Genomic DNA, 20,163 nt, shown 5'->3' with positions numbered 1-20,163 from the left:
TAAAGAACATAAGAATATTATTCAATAAAATTTTAGGTTACTTTGAAATTTCGATTTCCTAGAAATGTACTTATAAATCGTTACTTTTTTTGTTAGTACTTGTACTTTTACTTGTACTTTTTACTCGTTACTTTTTAAAATAAAAACTTTTTACTTTTGACTTTACTTTTTTTAAAAATACTTGTACTTTTACTCGTTACTTTTTAAAAGTAACGTTGCCATATATGAGTATAACATATATACAAAGCTAGACTAAAAATCAATAGCGAACAAAGCAAACTTAAATTGTGATGGCGGAACAATCCAGCAGTATGAGGCTTGACTACCAAGTTTTAAGCAATATATGCTATCTCTTGAAAATACGTATTGTTTTGGGAAAAAAAATGCCTTATAAAATATACTACCACCCGAGTTCGCCATGCATTGGAGAAATTGTAATAAATTAAATATTAAATTATAATAAAATAATTATATTAAAAAATACATTATAGTTTTGTTTAATTATCGTATTAAACAAAATTTTATCTTCATAATTTTTTTTTAATTCTTTAAACTGAAGCTAAACTTCAAATTAATTTTACGCTTTGAAAAAAGGAAATAAAGTTTTAACAAATAACAAATCTTAGATTTGAGATTTATTTCATATGACTAAGATATTATAGATAAAAGAGAACATAAAAATTCTAATTCCTGGGAACGTCTAAATGTTTAATTATTTTTTATATTGTAATAAAAAATGAATAAATTCCTACTGTTACAGAATTGTTCTAGATTTAATTATGTGTTTTCAATTGATCATTACGTGCTTTTAATACCAACATAAAATATAATTTCTTTTTAGAAATATACAATAGTAGATAAAAAAGTTTTATGCTTTTAGCGTTGATGTAGAATCATAGCATATTTTTTTACAGCTGACAATAAAAAAATACGCTAACATAAAAAAAGAATATTAGAATAATTAACGTACAAAAATCAATTAGGTTTTATTATTTTTCTTTTAACAGTTTCAGTATAAATAGGCAGGTTTTTACTCGAAAAAAACACACTCGTTCAAATAGTAACGATATTAGCAAGATGAATTCTAAACTTTGCATTGTCCTTGTTGTATTTGCCCTTTTGGCAATATTGGGTAAGTTCATTCTTTTAAAAGATTATATCTAGTATTATACTGTCAATGTAAAATGCATTAATTTAATCAGTATGTACCAGTTATTTATAAAAAAAGCTGAATTCATAAAATAGATAATGTACCTAGTTATAAAAAAATTCTTCAATTTCTTATAATAATTGTTTTTTTCAATGGCGGGCACTTGGGACATTGACCCATTGGTCTCAGGAATGCCAGAACTGCTACTCTCTTCTCGTTACCCAGGGGGCACCTGTGGCGAGGCCAAGGCGGTGGAGCAGCGTCGCTCACGTCACACAACCACAAACCCCTTTATAGGGTGGGTCACATTCACACAATCACACACACAAAGGACATAGAACGCACAGAGAGAGAAAGAAACATCCATGCTCTGAGCGGGATTCGAACCCGCAACCATCGGCTCCGCCGTCAGGCACGCTAACCACTCGGCCACCTGGTCAGCTCTTATAGTAAACAATAACTTCATAAATTTTACTACTTTCGAAAATTACCAATATTCTCACATTAGCAGATAATATTTTAAAAGAAATATATTAACAACCAGTTTATTTTTTACTACTATGCTAACAATCACCCAGAAGTTATATCTCCTTCAAGACCTGATGTATACATTAAATAAGCACCGTCGAAGAAAAAACAATTGAATAGAGTTACTAATTTTTTAAGAAAAGAACATAACCTGGTGAGTACTAGGATGGTCATAAGCAACATAAGTTCGAATTTCTATGACGGCATCTCTAAACCGGCGCCATGAAACTAATATTCTGAAATTTACAGCCCAAAAAAAATTTTTTTAGATCCCTCCCCCAGAAAGTAAAGTTTTTGTAATAACTTATGTTGAACAGACGATCCAATTTTTGGGTTTACGACAACTAATCTTCAACTCCGTAGCACTGTAATTTTGAACCCAATCCAGAAGGCAAGGGAACTCCTGAATCAAGTATTGAGAAAAATCTGCTTTCATAGAGGACTTTTTGATGGAACTAACCCTCATTTGCGTTACATGGAGAGGAAAACAATGAGAACCTCCAGCGGCTGGCCGATGGCAAGGAGACTCTAACCCATAATCCGTCTACTACTGATGATATTTTACGTAAGCACCGTGTTTGGTGCGAGACGGGTGCCAAATTCGTCTCGACCAACCATCTCTGGGATTCGAACCCTGTTAACCAGGAGGTAAAGTTTGAAGAAATCGTGGTTTTTCTAAAATCAAGGGATTTTTGTCCACTATAAAATCTGAAGAGGTAGATGATGCTATCGGCTGAAACTTTCACAAATGAAACGTCTTTGTCAATGGAACAGATCAGAAGATAATTGGACAGATCAGGGGCTCAAGAAATAATCCTTGGACCCATACTATTTACTTTGTTCATCTACGACTTTCCTATGTACATACAGGAATTTAACAGTATTACTGCATTTTACGCTGATAAAACTGGAATCGTCTTCTTTTGGCATGATTAATTAAAAAATTTTTTTTGCATTATTCTTTTAGATTTTACACCGAAAGAAACTATTCGCTAATTAGGTATCTCAAGAAGACAGTAGCACTAATGTAAGCGTTTTTCAAAAGTTACAGCTACAGAAATTACTATACTGCCATTTGTCTTCATATGGAAATCAGAAATAATTTTCAAAATAAAATGAGGAAGAATACTCAAAAATTGGATCTGCCTTTCAACGAAGGATAAAAATAAGTATCAAATAATTTTTAAAGATAAAGTAACAAATTGTTTACTATTTATTTTACTTGAGAGATTTACGTTAGATAACAAATTGTACGAATTTGTTTCAACACTCTTTTAAAGAATTCATTTTACTGGGAAGATTATCAATAACTCCTTGTAGTTTTTAGTTTATTTGTATTAGAAACGGGGTTCAATTATAAAAGATGAAATTAAAATTATTGTCTGCAAAACGAGTCCAGACAAAACGACTTTAATTAAACAACAAACTTAGTATCGATTCCTGATATTTTATTGAATCATATATGTTTTAGGGAACAAGGAGTTAAATAAACGCTTAATGTGAATTCTTTTGAGATACTTGGCGAATTTTATTATACATAGGTGAATTTTATTATACATAGGTGAATTTTATTAAAACATAGAATAAGCTTTTTCTTTATTATGTGTAACCGGTAATTTTCTTTTTATCGTAGGTTCCGCAATGGCTGGTAAGAAATTCTAAATTATAAATATTCATTTCTTAATTTCTGAACATAATATTTATTATATATTAAATGATATTATGATGTATTAATGATTTTTTTTCAGATCCCCAATTGGGAGTTTTGGGACGTAAGTATAATTGTTGAAGAGCATTTTGATGAATAATTTATCAGTTTAATTACATCTTATTTATTTTATTAAGAATCTTAATTTGATTAATTTTTTAACATTTTACTTAAAGCAAGTTAATCTAATAATTAATTTATAATTCGTTTATAACAATAATACATTAAGTTTAATTTAACTAAATTCTTTTTTGAATTTTAACGAAGTTTTTAAAGCTCTATATTCAATATTCGGAGATGCGTGACTTTTAACAAATTCAATTTTAGAACGTGTTATTTTGCGTAAAAAATACTCAGGTACCAATACCTCACTTGTCTTGATAGCAAATTTATAGCATTGTCAAAAGTGCAAATACGCTCGAGCGGAAAGTAGTAAATTAAAACTTTCGATAAAGTGGAATCATAAAAGAATTTACTGAATTGCGACAATCAGAGGAAAAAATATGAAACTGGTAGTCAAAGTTTTTCTTAACAGTTTATTTGTGAGTTGGCTAATAATAGTTTGATTTTTTTAAGTCGCCACTGCGTAGTTGTTCAAAATACAAAATAGCTGTAGTTACATTTTGAACGAATATTTATTAGATATTCACTGCTACCAACTTGTTAGGCCGTTGAGAAATAATTTTCTAAGTGGTAGCAGCATTAGCGTTATGGTGTATTAAATCTTGAAGTTTAGAGTTTAAAAAACAATTTAAACAACCACGATGAATCAATAATTTAATTATATATATATATATATATTTATATATATATATATATATATATATATATATATATATATATATATATATATATATATATATATATATATATATATATATATATATATATATATATATATATATATATATATATATATATATATATATATATATATATATATATATATATATATATATATAATGGAAATATCGATTTGTTAACTGATTATACTTTTAAATGTCTTAATAGTTTTGTTTCTGCAAAATGCTTCCAAACGTAATTGTTGCTTTACTACCACTTTATAAAATTTCTTTCACTGACCATACAAGTTAGCAAGTACAAGAATACCACATGTGACTAAAAATGTAAAAAGTGGTAAAAATTCAATTCATTTTTGCTTATTAATAGTATCTTAAATTGATAAGACGCAACTACCACTATGACTTACATTTCAACTTATTCATATTTCAAGCATAAAAATTCTTTACATAAATTACAATCATGGCGTTCCCTCATGTTGATTCTTTACCATCATACACAATCAAAAATTTTTGAGTTTGAAATTTGATAATGGAATAAAACGGAACTATTTGCAGTCGCGGATGATTGCTTAAATCTTTTCTTAACTTGTAAACGAAATATAGACACATCAATGCAGTAAAACAATTATAGGAAGAAAAAAAATTACTGACTCCAGATGGAAGACTGCATCCCCACAAACGTTCCCAACATAATGACAGTTAGTTTTCAATATATAATAAGACGAAAGGACCCAAAATACCAGATGTAAGTTGTATAATCAAAATACTAAACCATCTAAAGGCGCCAAATACTTCTGTATTGCAATTACTTCTATCACAACTTGGAACACTCATATCAACCAATAGTATTAAAAAAGTCAATGGTGCCTACTGGACATTGAACTCAATTTTAAACACGAAAACACAACACGATCTTAGATGCAAAAGAACTGTATTGTATCTCATGGTAATAACGCCCTACATTAACTTATGGACTACGTTGATGATTCAGATATAACGTCTCTAGAAGAATTCCCAGAATAATAGAGTTTTCTATCCATTTATAAGAACAATCCTAACATACGTTTCCCCTGCCTGATGGTGCAATAGGTCAGCTGCTCTTCTTGAAAAACTAATAAGATGACAGAATAAGATTATACCAAATCTGACTAAAACCAAATAGCTTATGAATTATTAAATAAAAATATGACTTCCTAATTCTAAATTTTCCTATTATGAAATTTTTGTTAAGTAAAGTTTTCTAACTGAAATTATTACTTGAAAGTTGTTCACTTAAAACCAATAAATGTTATATTACAGACATCTTGATATTTTTTCTTTCAACAAATATGTATTGTTTATAATTACAGAGGTGAAAGAATTGGGTGACAAAATTCTCAGCACTGCCGGAGCACACAACAACGATGCTGAGGATGTACAAACACTCCACGCTCATCGTGGATAAGAACTGCTATTATGTTTGCATTATATTTGCTTTGTATTATTTTGAATCTCCAATTTAATGGCATTGCAATAAAAACTGTTTGTTGAAGTTCTTTAAAATTATTTTTATTACAATAACTTTTGCTTTTGTAGATTTAAGTCCATTTAATATTTCCCTCATATTTTAGATGACGGTAGGTGTCTGAAAAATATCAGTTAAGTTTATATATATACATTGACTTAACTGAGATTTTTAATTTATAAATATAGTGTTTCAGGCATAATCATAATTTTTTTTATCTCCAAGAGAAATGGAATTAATCAGGAATGCCACGCGTGCCCTAAAGTGTAAAAACATGGTTGCTAATTATTCTATAGTCTATTAAAATAAGTAATCTATTAAAATAAATAATCTATTGAAAGAGATTAAAGATAAAAACTTTTTCTATAATATTTATTTCAGCTCAGTTCAGAAAGGGAATATTAGGATTATGATAATAGGATTTCTCGGCTTATTGAATTTACTGACAGATTTCCGCTCTCAATTTAGGCTTAAATGCCCTTGTCGAATAGAAGGTAGGCACTATATATATATATATATATATATATATATATATATATATATATATATATATATATATATATATATATATATATATATATATATATATATACAGGGTGATTCTAAAAAGATGGGCAAAATTTTAGGAAGTGATAGTACACATCCAAGCAAACAATTTTTATCAACGAATGCATGGTCGAAAACAAAACGCAAAATCGCTAGAGGGCGTCAAAGTTTATATTCTTATATGAGGCAAAAACACACAAAGAACAATGAAGTTAAGTTATAAAAGCAAATTTAATGGCATGTGATTACAATGAGTGTTCAAAACAGTGGCCGGCAGCGGCTATGCACGCAGTACAACGGCGAAGAAAAGGTACGCGAACATTCTGAAACACACCAGGCATATCACGAACTTTCCCTGCAGCGGCCGAATGCTTGGCGACAAGTGACGCAGCGCAGTAACTCGCAACAGGAATGGAGCTTTCACGTTTGCTTCAAACAATTTTCCAAATGCGCGAGAACCTTGGCGTTTTGTTTTTGACCATGCATTTTTTGATTAAAATTGTTTGCTTGGGTGTGTACTTTTTAGAATCACCCTGCATATATATATACTAGAGGTCTCCGCCCCCTGCTCGCTACCGCTCGCTAACCCCGATAATTGCTACGCAATTACATTTTTGTTTGCTTCGCTGACAAAATTAAAGTAGTTTTCCTGGAGATTAGCTGGTAATTTTTCTGCACCAGCATCACATAGAGAGAATATGATAGGATTGTAAAATGTCAGAGGCGCTTATTATCAGCATTATAAACTTATATAAAGCAATTTTAATACAAACAATATTATAAACTTATATAAAGTTGAGCAAATTTGTGATTTTGATTATTATGAGGGATCAAGCTTGTTGTCGCGGTAACATTGACATCAACTTTAAAAGTAAGACAACTGGTCCCTTTAAAATAAATTTCATGAGATGGGCAAAAAGCTGCCATCGCAAATGCAGAGTTGTACAATCGAACATTCTATTTGAAGTTAATTGCATCAGAATGGCTGCCAAGTAAAAGATCTTTTAATACTTCTGGATATTCCAGAATGGCGAGCTCAACTTTGCCATGATGGCAGCAATTAAATTTCGTTCTGCCATGCTCTGCCGGAAACGAAAGAGCACCACAGTTTATACATTCATCACTAAATGTTCCAACGGAAAAAGGCGGTATAATGTCTGATAAAGACTCGCCAAGGTATTCGTTTTCATTTAAACGTCTTGACTCTTCAACATCTCTTTGCCGCGCATTCCGCCGTCGCGTATTGATAGCACTACGATTATTTTCCAGATAATTTTGTGCTGCTAAATTATGTTCAGCTCTATGTCGCTGTTGATATCGCCTAAGATATTCACAGCGATCCATTTTTTATAAAAGATATAAGTCTTTTAAAGTAAACTCTGTTCAATATATTTTGATAATTTGGAATGTAAAAAGTTTTTTGAGAGAGTGTTGATTCGTGCTTCCAATAACTAACTCTACCCGATTTATCAGAGCTATTAAAATATATTGGAATTCTAAAATAAATAACTGAGTTCTATCAAAACAAACATTTGATTATAAAACTTTAGAATAACTATGTTTTTATAATGCCACTCAAAATTATTAATAAACACTGGATAATATTGCGTTAATAACACTTTTATCTAATGACGTCATAAACAATCGTTTGCATAAAATTTATTTCGTAATAATCATATATAATCGTTTGCATAAATAATCGTTCAGTCTTTTTATAGCTTTACGTAACAAGAGTGAGATTTTTTTTTTTTTTTTTTTTTGGAATGGCGATGTTATAATTTTGTTGTTGAGTTAATAAATCTTCCTTTTTGTAATAGTAGAGTTTTCTTAATTCGCGATGGCAACGAACTATAGGGGGCGTTGTTGTATGTGACTAATACCAGCTATTTCTATGTGAACAGTCATTCAGTTACTCTAGAGACGCCGTTAATGTAGCACGCAGCATTGCAACGTTCCTTCTTTATTGTGGCTAATTAAATTTAAAAAAGAAAAATGCTTGATATTCTTTCTTATGCAAACGAAAACAAAATGGTATCTCTTTTTATTAGAGAAGGAATATCCAAAACACATCGGAAAAATATTTGTACATTAACAGAAAAAAATATGTATATTCTTATAAGAGTTAAAACCTAATGCCCGAGAAATAGTTTTACTAAATTTAATGATATAACATGAAAGGCTTATTTAAACTTTACATTCCATAGTTTTAAGAATCATATTACTTCAAAAATTAAAATGAACAAAAAGTATACATAAGCCTCATAATTTTATGAAATTTAATTTTGTAAACAAAGTTTTTTGACAAAAATTTTTATCAAAAAATTTCAAGTTTCAATAAAAATCATTATTTAGAAACTAAGAAACGTAAAATAAAGAATGCTGACGAAACAAAAAAAAAAAAAATAATTCTTTTTTGTCGCCATTTTTAGTGCTACGAAAATTCGTCTTTGGGATTCGCCAAAAACAAAACAAGATGCAATTTTATTTTTTCAGGAAGGAAATATTTTACCGAAAAAACGAAAATGTACCAATTCCCACAACATGAAACTTTATCTTGGTAAACGTACGTTTTGGAAATGTTATTTCATTTGGAATCTTATTTATCAGAGTTCATATGGCGATATGATTGTTTTGAATCTATGGTAAACTCTCTATCTCGGTTCATTTTCCAATGAAATCCGATTGACTATTTTGATTTTAAATAAAGTGTTTTATTTTATGAATTGTCGCAAAAATTTCAAGTGTAGATTGGCGGCACTTAAAAACCGCCAAATCTGTAGCGGCGGTGGCGTTAATACGTTAAGTACCGAATTTTTATTCCATACTTTTCTGAATCATATTACTTCAAACATTGGAATATACAAGAAGTATACATAAACACATAATGTTATACCATTTAATTTTTCAAAAAAAGTATTTTGAGAACAATTTTTATCAAAAAATTATAAACTTAAAAAACGGAAAATAAAGAATTCTTAGGATAAAAAAACGATTTTAAGAATTCTTTACATTGAAATAAAAACTTTCATATTGTTTCTTTTTTTATTATTCTTATAGTTCTTAATCAGACGTAAAAAACCATTCTGTAGAGAACCATCATCAAATGAAAAAAAAATATTTACAAACAAATTTTTTATTGTAAAAATCATTGCACTTACCTGATTTATAATTCCCGGAGAATTCCAAAATGATAAGTTCCTTGTTTGAAAACTTTATTCTCAAATAATAGATACATAGTTTATCCCTTCATTACTTTTAGATTACATACTACACAGCAAAATTTTATAATTGATATGAATTTGAATATGTAGCTAAAAACAGAATAGCTGAATTCTAGTTGAACTTATTCTTTCAAAACTAAAAAATACTTACCATTAAAACGATTAAAATTAATTAAGAATCAGCACAAATGGCACTATTTCAAGTAACTTGGATAATTTTTTATTGTTGTTTTCCGAATTATATGGATACAGAAATACGTATATACTATTCTATAACGAAGAAGAATATGCTATAACTATTACAATTCTGTATGTTCTGAATTCATATTTATTCACTGGAATGACGAAAGCAATGTTGACTTCACTTTAATTCGTAATGAATTGAAGACAGAAGAAATGCATTTTACCTCAATACACACATCTGTAACAGTATCCGATATCGGAAGTCATCAGTTGCAAGTTTGTTGATAATAGAAATTAAAAATTATTGAGGAACTTTTGTTCAAATGTTTGACGTGTTCTGTTCCTGAAAGATTTACTAATATTCTGGAGATTTTTTTCAAGTTCTTCGGCCTTTTCCTTAGGGAAATTTTGTTTCTTATTTGCTGCTAAAAAATGGCGTCTGATTCTGTCAACGATTTTGATGGAACTAAATGAAAACGTGATAAATTAATGTCTGATATTTACAGGCTCCCGCTAGACGGCGTACTCGAGCGTTGCGATCGCGAATTATTTGATTCGAAGTCCTCTGAATTTTATTTGAGGTCAGTTTGTATTTTGTATTTTTTGACAGCATTATTAAAAACTATTACCTTTTCACACACATGCGTTCTCAATTTTGATTGGCTGTTTTGTGCGTTACTAACCAGAAGTCTTCTGTGATTGGCTATGTGTTATCATTCCATTCTCTTCTTATATATATATATATATATATATATATATATATATATATATATATATATATATATATATATATATATATATATATATATATATATATATATATATATATATATATAGTGCCTAACTTCTATTTGACAAGGGCTTTTAAGCCTAAATTGAGAGCGGAAATCTATCAGTAAATTCCATAAGCTGAAGTCCCGCAGTGGACTGATCGTTAAGACACGGTTCCCAGCAGATCACCGAAGTTAAGCATCACTGGCTGCGGTCAGTGTGCGGGTGGGTGACCACTTGGATCAGTCTGTGTAGGGACCGAGGGTGTGCGGTATTGGTCCTCGTTAAACTGTGCTACCGTAAAGTGCTCGACTTCGCGTTCAGGTCGTTGGGCTACCGAAGCAGGGCTGCCATCCCCTCTGCTGAGGATCAAAATTGTGATGGCATGTCTTCGGATCATCCTCAGGGATGTTTCCCAGACCGTCGCCAATAGCCCATTGTGCAGCTCTAGTGCGACGTAAATGAACTACAACAACAACAATAAGCCGAAAAATGATATTATCATAATCCTAATATTCTTTTTCTGAACTGAGCTGAAATAAATATTATAGAAAAAGTTCTTATCTTTAATCTCTTTCAATAGATTATTTATTTTAATAGATTATTTATTTTAATAGACTATAGAATAACTAGCAACCACGTTTTTACACTTTAGGGCTGGCGTGGAATTCCTGATTAATTCCATGTCTCTTGGAGATAAAAAAAGTTATGATTATGCCTCAAATACTATATTTATAAATTAAAAATCTGTATAAGGAACCAAATCAATAACTTTAACCATTATAAGAAATATTTAGAATCTAGTTAAGAATTATTTTGATTAAACAGCAAATTGCGTGCCTTTTCGAAATCTACAAATTATTAGCAAAAATTCTGATAACGAAAACAGAATTTCTAATTATTTGGAAATATTAAAATTAATAATTTTATATGCAAACATGGAATTTTGGATTTCTCGATAGTTTCAACGTTTACAAGGCGAGCGCCAGCGAGTGGCGGTTGGCGAGCGCCAGCGAGCAGGGGGCGAAGCCTCCTAATATATATATATAAATGAATGTGTGTCTGTCTGTCTTTTATAGACTCCTAAGCCAACCTACCAAATACTATGAAACTTGACATACAGATAGTTCAAAGCACGAGGAAGGTCACTGTCGACATTAGAACATTCTGCGAAAAGCCGTTCCAGCGGCATAAGCGAAAATCGAAATGGAATTTTCTGATTGGTTAAAAGTTAGTCATTGTTTTAAATTTTGCTACGACGATTCAGTTTTCAATTATCTTGAAGATAACAACAGTTATATTTTCTATCCTTTTGTTTAAAATTTTATCATTTTTATATTTGAATTTTCGATTTAGCAAATTTGAGACCATTGTCAACTTTTACATTTCTTTTTGTTTGAGAGAGAATATTTGCAAAAATATGCCGCCTAAACGAATCGCTCTTAGTCGATCGACATCTCAAGCACGCAAAAAGAGAACTACCCGTGTTTCAGAAGAATCGGAGCAACGGGAAAAAAGACTTATTCACCGCAGGTGGCCAGCCGACCCGCGAAGCGGGTTTGAGGCTTTTCGCGGGCCCGACGTAATTCCATCCCCCTCACACTCTGGAGGTCGTCAGGACCGAGGCCCGTCGGACGCGGAAAGCACACAGCCGTCACCCAGAAGCGTCGTGTACGGACCCGCGCACCTAATGCCCAATCCTACAACCCTACAGACCCAATAAAGCCCGTCTGTCCAGGCTCCTGCAAGGGAAGGAGGTTAGTACATACACAATACAATTTTAAGTTTAAAAGTGCTATTTTGATTAAAATTAATGTTAAAATTACTCTTGAGAAACTAATTACAATTATGTTAATATTACTCTAACGACTCTTATACAAAGGATTACGAATTAATAGCACTTGGTTAAGTTCTAAAGATTAATAGTACTATTAAATAAGGATAATTATGCTAATTAAGTCATTAATAGGTTATGATTTAAAACAATTACGTAGAAATTAATGAGGTTAAAGTTACTTGTAAATTAAACTAATTAATGACACATTGTTGGGGTTACTATCGAGGGTTATGCATTATGTTTGAAACATTGACTGATCGTTTAAGTGCATTAGTTTCGGTTTAGATACTGAGCTTGTTTATGAAAGACGTTTATCCATCAGAAGATGGTGCTGCAATGGTACATTATTTAACATTAATTATGGTGAATTATAACCTTGCCCCTGCATCAGTATCATCCGGAAGAGACATAAAGACTAGCGGCATTACAAAAAAAACACTGTCACATCAAACACGTTACAATATTTACTAGCTAGTCACAACACATTTTTTTTTTTAAAATTTAAACACATTTAACATCAATGACCTCCACGGGTAGCTGAAGAGCTCCGGGCAAACTGCCTATATGGTCAGTGGTGAAGGCGTGTGTGGTGATCAACCACGTTGGCTGCTATTGTGAGCCAGTCCGTGGTTGATTGTGTGTGTTTGTGTGTGGTTAACATTTAGACTAGCGGTATTATTTAGACATTTATACAATAAGCACAATTATAAGCTAGTTACATCACAGTAATTATTTTTGTGGGAGTGGTATTTGGGTCAGCCTTGTTTAGTTTTGGTTTTAGCTTGCAATGCGGCTGGGGAAAAAAAAAAGAATCTTGTTAAGAAACGTGGTTTCCGGAAAAGCAAAGCAGCGCCTTACTTTCGTCTTCCCGCAGTACCGACGACCGGATCCATGAAAAATGGTCCATATCACCTCCAGGGTGGCATTGTACTAATGTTTCACCCAACTCTTGTCTCGCGGAGATTTGGTGATTCCGACACGAAAATATTTAAAAGTATAAAAAATTGAAAAGTTAGGTTGTTCTGAGTTGTGTGTTGAAAGGTTGATAGCACTTTGGAGGGGTGTCCTATGTGCCCTGGGGCAACTGACTGTCCTCCGGTGTGCTACCTTTTATCCAACGCACCCTCTTCCCTCCCTATTTGAAAACTGGCCCACCTCCTCCAGGAAGGTCCTGTCGGTTATTCCTTCCAACTCATTCGTGAAGTATTCGGAGGTGTTCACTAAATAATGAGAAAAGTATCTTTATTACCTGTTTTCCAGTTCCCATCGCTTTGGTCGGTGTTTAGCCTATTATTACTATTGTCTTTGGTATGTGAATTATTGCAATTAACTTAGGTTGGTAGTCATAAACCAGGGTATGGGGAGGGAAAAAAGACTTGAAACTAATCGAGAACTCAATGCTTTAGCCCGCTCCTTAGAGGCGTCTGAGCAGCAGGAAAGAAGACTGTTAACGAATCAACTACGCACAACTCAAGCCCGTTCGTTGGAAACATCAGAGCAACGGGAAGCAAGAATGAAAATCCTATTCAGACGCTCAGAAGAATACATTCATTTAAGGGATGCATTAATTAATGATGGTAACGTTAATCCTAATGATGTGGGGTAAATGATTATACTGCAGGCTACATTTACTGGGAGTCCAAGGCACATGTATGAATACTCACAGGATGCAATGACATATATTCGCGCATATGGGGGCCCGGATTTATTTATTACATTTGCATGCAATCTTTCTTGTGTTGAAATTAAAGAGTTTTTGTTACCAGGACAATCATCATCGGATCGTTATAATATTACCGCACGTGTGTTCAAACAAAAATTAAAATCTTTACATGATTTCATTGTGAAGCGTCATGTTTTTGGAGAGACACGGTGTTGGAATGGCAAAAAAGAGGATTGTCACATGCACACATTCTGATTTGGCTTATTGAAAAAATCACACCATGCCAAATTGGTCTGCTCTTATCAGCAGAAATATCAGATGTCGCCATTGATCCAGACTTATTTCAGATCATCATCCAAAATATGTTTCATGGTTCGTATGCATACATGTCTGTTTTAAAATGCACTAACGATATCATAGAGAATTAACTGCAGAGACTATCACTGGTTTTTTCACCATTAAATAAAATTCTCATTTCAAATCATAATCGCAAATCTCATTTACACACTTAAATACAAAATTAAAATACAAAATTAAAATTCAAACTGAAAGTGTTGCAACGTACGCGGGGTACAGCTAGTTAATTATATTGATACATTTCCTCTGTTAACATTAGGGAAGGTATTTTTTAAGGTAAATGACTATCTTTTTAAAGCCACTTTTGACCAAAATATATATTTTCTTTTTTTATATATTGCTTTTATTGATTTATATTGCTTTTATTGATTTTTTAAATAAATTGATTAAATTAAAAAAATCAATAATTGCCTCTTTATTGATTTATTTAATCTCATATTTATCATTGATTATTCCACTAATTAGAGCTAGGTTCTTGTCAAATTTTTTCTCTCCTCCTCCATTTTATCTCTAACTAAATCTACATTAGTTTTTATAATTCACGACTAATAATTCCGACGAATCAGTTCATGCCGACATCGGCGGCAGGTACTAAGTCCCATAATTCTACGTAACTCTTAATATAGCACAATCCTCAGATTATGCAATACGAAATCTAAATATAATATTCGAATACGCAATATAATAAATGAATCCTCTAAAACTGTTTTTAGTACAGTCATAAAAATTTTCATAGGCGTTTAATTTTAATGTTCCTCAAATAAAAATGGTTTTAATGTTTTAAAAAAAATATTTATAATTGTTTTGCTTATAACGTATCAAAAATAAAAGAAGAGACATAAAATATTCTATTTATAATGGAAATGACATAAAATATTTCCATAAAATCCAAGTCTATCATGAAATTAGACATTTTATTAAAGTATCGTAAAAATATTAAGATTTGAACTGCTGTCATATTATATCGATTTATAACGTGAATGGGATATCGAAAATTCCTAGATTTTAATGTCAATATGAAAATTAGAGTTTTTTTATAAACATACAATGCATAAACAGTTTCATTATGCAAAAAATAGTTATTATGTAATGTATTTTTCAAAATCCTTACGTAGATCTGAATAATCAATAAAAAGATTTATGATTGTTTTGTAAATTTTACCATTATACATGTTCAACAAATACAGAAATGTTTTTTTTTTCAATTTAAAAATTCCGGTATAAATAGTGAGTTTAAAAGTGGAAATATGTTACACGTTCATTTGTTAACGAAACTAGCATCATGAATTCCAAACTTTGCTTAGTCTTTGTTGTCATAGCCATTTTGGCAGTTTTAGGTAAGTGAAATTGCTATTAAAATAATACAATGCTGCCAACTACTGAGCTTTTAAAAAAATTCTTTATAGAGACAAATAAAAATTAAAGCTTCCAGAATTTTTGTTAATTTTTCTAACATCGTGAAACATTGCTAACATTGCTTCACCGCGAGGGAATTGACGCGCAAAGGTCTTAAGTATGATCTTTTGAATCCCTTGCATGTAGTGATGGGGAAATTATATTTAAATCAAATTCATAAAATAAAGAATCATACGCTAAAACAAAACGTAAACTTAGCTATCACTAGAAGAAATTTTTCCAAAAAGCGAAGAAAGTCGGCAGTCCTGAGTAACCGGCAGTGTGTAATATTTAATGTTTATGACCGAAATCAAGAAAATGTCGATTTTCACCGGTGAATGTCATCAATCACATAGTCGCTTTGGTGAATGCCCGAAATATTTGTTAAATCTGATTGGATATTAATTTATTCGTTGATATTATTATATTGATTCGATTTTTTAATATAAGCTGAGGATAGATTAGGAGAGTTTGGAGTGCCGGGGAAATGTATACCAGACAGCGGCACAAAACCTTAGAAAACCGTTTGCGTAGGGTATACCGGACAAATGTAAACCGAACAGTGTTATTGAACCTTAAAAAAACATCAGTGTAGGCTATACCTACACTGATGGATGATATATTTTGTGGTATAGTATATTTTGTGCCGTGAAATCTCCATTTAGTTCAAAAACATGCCGTGTCTTGGACCTGTTCTCAGAATAATCTTGGAAATATACCACTAAGTGGTTGATGTTGTTACTTATGAAATTGTTAGCATAACCTATTAATTAACTACTTAGTTTAGGCTTGTTATATTGTTGAAGTTTTTATCATACAATGAGTGATTCAGAGAGTAGTTTCAAGAAAATAAAGACCGTTTTTTATTATGAAAAAATAAAACTTTTTTATTATGAAAAAAAAAATACTTAACCCTACTTGGCAGTACATTTACTTTCGCTGCTTTGAAACGAAAGTAAAATTAAAAAGAACCTACTTTTGCTTGTACAACATAACTGTTTAAATTTAGTACTTTAATTGTTTTCTCGTGGGAAAAGTACAAGTATTTGTAACTAGAATGTCGAAAAAAAATCGCTACTTTTCTCCTGAAATTCTTTAAAAACTTTTTTTTTTCAAAAAGTTTTTTTTTAATATTTATAAATTGAATGTATTATACATTCTTTAACTGCTAACGTCCTTTTCCAAACATCTCTAAGGATTGCAATTTACTGAAAGGGAGAGGGTGACTAGTGGGAGGGAACGTCAAACCTTTACTGAAATGGATTATAAATGTGTATGAATACAATATTCTTTTTAAATTTATTTCCTTGAACAAGAATTATAATGTTATTGACTATGCTCAACAAAATAATTTATTACTAAAAATTCTGAAAGTAAAAACAAGATTTCGAAAAATTGAATAGTTTCAAAATGAGCTTAATTTAAAATTCTTTTTTATATGGTAAACTTTGAATTTTGATTTCTTGTTTGCTTTCTGTCAACGCTCACTATTTCAATAGAATTGAGTAACATTTTCTTCATTTTAATGAAATTTACGGCTACTTTGAATTAATGATTTCCTAGAAATGTACTTTAAAATATTTATTTAGTATTTTTTAGATTACTTTTTTGTTTTATATTTGTACTGTTTACTCCTTACATTTTAAAATCAAAACTTTTCACTTTTTACTCGTTACTCCTGCTTATAGTACTTGTAGTTTTACTCGTTACCCTTTAAAAGTATCGTTTCCATGTATGCACGTATTCAGTCAGTTTTTTTAGTTTTTGTTGTGAAATTAGTTTTGTTAGAGATGATCGGTTTCCGAACTCATTGATTCAATTTATTGATGGGGATGGAGTCAATAAAGAGAAACACTTAAATTTTATCATCTAAAAGCAGTGAAACTAAGTTTTCAGTGTAAATAATATTTTTCTGTATTTTAAACTAAATCAAATTATATCAAAAACAAGTTGATTGATATTCTGAGTAATATCATGTTTTCAATTCAATTTTTACACTGAATTAAATGAAAGCAGAATTAATGTCAATAGAACTAATGGAGGAGAATTTGGAAAATTTATAATGCTATTTGAAGTATGAGCAGTTTTTATGCGTTTGGTATTGCTAATTAGGCAGCTAAAGTATATGCGTTATTTATAACTAAAAATTACATATTTGGAATTGAAAATAACTTTTTGTTAATTAAATTGCTTTTAACAAAAACAAAATAGTTAAAAAAATAGATTAATCAATAAACTATCACTTTATTCCTGCTCAAAATTTATTACTTTACCATATAAACTGCTATAGGCCAGGCATACATAAAATAGGCCAGGGTAAAAAAAAAACAAAAAAACAATGAATAATGTTAAAATACTAAAGAACGAAATAATAAATCATTCAAGAATATAATAAGCAACGCTGACTGAAAAAACGAAAATCTATTTTAAAAAAAGGGCATTAAAGAACAAAGTAAGGAATAGTATATTTTTCTTTTAAATACATTGAGCTGTGGTGGCTCAGGAAATAGAGCTCTCGTCTAACAATAAGGTAACCCGGTTTCGATCCCAACGATAGTTGGTCTATTCGAATTCCGCACCCGAGACACACCGATCACAGTGACGTAAACTATCCTCAGTGGTAGACGGCTCATGGGTTAGAGTCTCTTTACCTTCAGGCTACCAGTGGAAGGTTTCAGTGGCTTTCCTCTTTATGCAACGCAAATGCGGGTTAGTTCCATCAAAAAGTCCTCCCCGAAGGCTAAATTCTCCCAATGCTTGATCCAGAAGTTCCCTTGTCTTATGGATTGGGTTCAAAACTATACGGCTACAGAGCTGAACATTATGTAAACCCTAAATTGGGTCATCTGTTGAACGACAGTAATATAATATAATGTAAATATATATTTTAAATAAGCATTTTTATCGTGTCTGACCTATTATTATTTTTTCATTTCAGCCCCAGCGATGGCAGGTAAGAAAATCTGAACAATAAATATTCATTTCTTAATTTATGACCACATTATTATTATCACACATTAAATGATGTTATATATTATAATTTTTTTTTATAGATCCGCAATTGGGAATTTTAGGACGTAAGTATAAATGTCATATAGCGTTTTGAAGAATAATTTAATTTCTTTTTTAACTATTTTACTCGAAAAAAAACCCCATGTAATTTAACCCTTTGCACTCCGATGTTCCCACTGAGGCACCATCAACACTTACCACTTTAAAATTTAGAAATTTTTATACTTTATGTATTATTAACCACATTATTTTAAGAATTTTAAAATTATATAATAATAGTATATTGTGTATTTTAAATGCTATAGTGCTGGCAATTATATCAAAAAGTGTTTAAAAGTACTCGGAGTTTAAAGGGTTAGTATAATATTGATAAAATATTTTCCCCAAGAATAGTTTTTATTGCATAAATACAATAAAATAACAGGATTATTTTTTTTAAAAAAATTAAAAAGGAAACCTCTTTTTAAAGAAATAGACAAATCTTTAAGGATTCAAATTCTCTCTAAGAAGAAGTTTAATTTTAGGTGACCCAATTGTGGAAATATTTTAAAATTAGTGGCAAATGCTTTAAAAATTTGTTTGAAAGTTTAGAAATTTTTATTTTCCGCCATTTTAATAGGTTTAATTTATAAGTTTTAACATAATTTTAATTTAATTAATTTCTTTTACATCTAATAGGTTTGAAAGAATTTTTTAAAAACAAAACTATTAAGACATCTGTAAGGATACGAGCCAACGAATAGATCTTATCTACATAATTTTTTAAATTATTGATTCGTCGGGGTAATTTAAAGTTTTTTTGAAACTTCAAGATTTAATACGCCAAAACATTACCACTAAGAAAATTATTTCTTAACGGACGTACAAGTAGACAGCTTTGCGTTCATCTACTGGTCATTGCCATATCTCTATCGTTGAGGGTCAATGTGATCTCTTTATTCGAATTTTTAATCTTCTGAAATTTTTGAACAGTTTAGTTTTTGCTGAATTTATAATTTGAATGTTGATGATTAATAAATAATAAATGTAGTATTATTAAATATTTGATAATTATATGACATATATCAAGATTTCTTTTCTAAAAAAAATGATAATATATATATATATATATATATATATATATATATATATATATATATATATATATATATATGTGTCGTTTATAATTTCAGAGATCAAAGAATTAGGTGACCAAATACTTAGTATTGCTGGAGCCCACAATAACGATGCTGAAGATGTTCAGACTCTCCGTGCTCGTCGTGGATAAGAACTGTATACATCATTTATTGCTTTGTAATATTTTGAAACTCTCATTTAATTTCAATGCAATAAAAACAGTTTGTTAAAGTTCTTGAAAATTATTTTTTATCGACGAAATATCTTTTGTGACACGAAATAAGTTTAATATTTTCCAGTTATTTCAAAAGTCTCACTCCTGAAAAGTATGAGGAAAATACAAAATAGCACAAACTTATAAATTCTAAC

The 20,163-nt window shown here is 30.5% G+C and overlaps 2 long non-coding RNA genes across 2 annotated transcripts; both read left to right on the top strand.

Moving 5' to 3' along the window:
* The first annotated feature begins 1,003 nt into the window (after positions 1–1,003).
* LOC107436672 (uncharacterized) lies at positions 1,004–5,720 on the top strand. Its single transcript, XR_015428534.1, has 4 exons — positions 1,004–1,132; positions 3,312–3,326; positions 3,427–3,450; positions 5,539–5,720. It is a non-coding gene; the product is annotated as an uncharacterized LOC107436672 (long non-coding RNA).
* A 9,743-nt stretch (positions 5,721–15,463) lies between these two features.
* On the top strand, positions 15,464–20,028 carry LOC147805280 (uncharacterized). Its single transcript, XR_015428639.1, has 4 exons — positions 15,464–15,608; positions 18,605–18,619; positions 18,720–18,743; positions 19,851–20,028. It is a non-coding gene; the product is annotated as an uncharacterized LOC147805280 (long non-coding RNA).
* Positions 20,029–20,163: the final 135 nt, after the last annotated feature.

Source organism: Parasteatoda tepidariorum, chromosome 8 (assembly GCF_982258835.1).
Source record: "Parasteatoda tepidariorum strain Cologne lab strain chromosome 8, Ptep-v5.0, whole genome shotgun sequence".
NCBI lineage: Eukaryota > Metazoa > Arthropoda > Arachnida > Araneae > Theridiidae > Parasteatoda > Parasteatoda tepidariorum.
Note: the sequence above shows the minus strand (reverse complement) of the source record. Positions and strands in the feature narration are given on the sequence as shown.